The 1,201-nt window shown below is 46.6% G+C and overlaps 1 pseudogene; it reads left to right on the forward strand.

The window, feature by feature from the left end:
* The first annotated feature begins 578 nt into the window (after nucleotides 1-578).
* LOC134344626 (U1 spliceosomal RNA) lies at nucleotides 579-758 on the forward strand (annotated as a pseudogene).
* Nucleotides 759-1,201: the final 443 nt, after the last annotated feature.

A 1,201-nucleotide genomic window follows, 5' to 3' on the forward strand; every position in this document is an offset into this window, starting at 1 on the left:
TCTTGGCAATTAATGGAAACAGTGTTCATCCATAGAAATGCAAAAAAAGTTGGATTTCTTTCATAGTATTCTCTATGTATCATGTACATTAGACACAAGTTTGAAAATACAGATAGGGTACCATGGGTACTCTTTGAGGACTCAAATGGAGTCTGCAATATTAGCCTTGAATCAATTTGGCCAAAAGCCTTGAAGTCAACACATATTCTAACAGCACCTGTCATTCAACTCCCTGTGAACCTCTGCAACTTCAACAAGTTGTGTACTGTTGCTTCTAAAATTGGAACAATGGCCTAAAGGAATCAACCAGATATCCTGGTGTTGTCATTAATGTGTGTCCAGTTACTGGCTGCTGGAATTGTCTTTTCTCTTTAGGAAGGTCCTCAGGATCTGGCATGACTTGCTTGTAATTCATTTCATTGGGTATAGTGGTGACTGATGAGGCCAGAGACAGAACCACAGATTATTTCAGAAATGTGCTGGAGATGCCAATTTGGATGAGAGAGTAGTTTGAAAGGTTGTGTACTCCTTCTGCTAATGTAGACAAAGTATCACAGCAGTCAATTGTTGCTACTCTTGAGATTACCCGGCAGGGGAGAGACCGTGATTATTAAGGTGGTTCTCCCAGGACGAGGCTATCCCATTGCACTTCGGGTGTGCTGACGCCTGCGATGTCCCGACGCCTGCGATGTCCCCAAATGCAGGATACTCAACTGCAAAATTTGTGGTAGTGGGGGACTGCGTTCGCCTGGCACTTATCCTTGTAAGCGGAATATGTGCTACACATGCCCTTACACTTCCTCCCTTACCACCATTCAGGGCCCCAGACAGTCCTTCTAGGTGAGGCGAAACTTCACCTGTGAGTCGGCTGGGGTGATATACTGCGTCCGGTTCTCCCGATGTGGCCTCCTATATATTGGCGAGACCCGACGCAGACTGGGAGACTGCTTCGCTGAACACCTACGCTCTGTCCGCCAGAGAAAGCAGGATCTCCCAGTGGCCACACATTTTAATTCCACATCCCATTCCCATTCTGACATGTCTATCCACGGCCTCCTCTACTGTAAAGATGAAGCCACACTCAGGTTGGAGGAACAACACCTTATATTCCGTCTGGGTAGCCTCCAACCTGATGGCATGAACGTTGACTTCTCCAACTTCCGCTAATGCTCCATCTCCCCCTCATACCCCATCCGTTATT

Source organism: Mobula hypostoma, chromosome 3 (genome assembly GCF_963921235.1).
Source record: "Mobula hypostoma chromosome 3, sMobHyp1.1, whole genome shotgun sequence".
NCBI lineage: Eukaryota > Metazoa > Chordata > Chondrichthyes > Myliobatiformes > Myliobatidae > Mobula > Mobula hypostoma.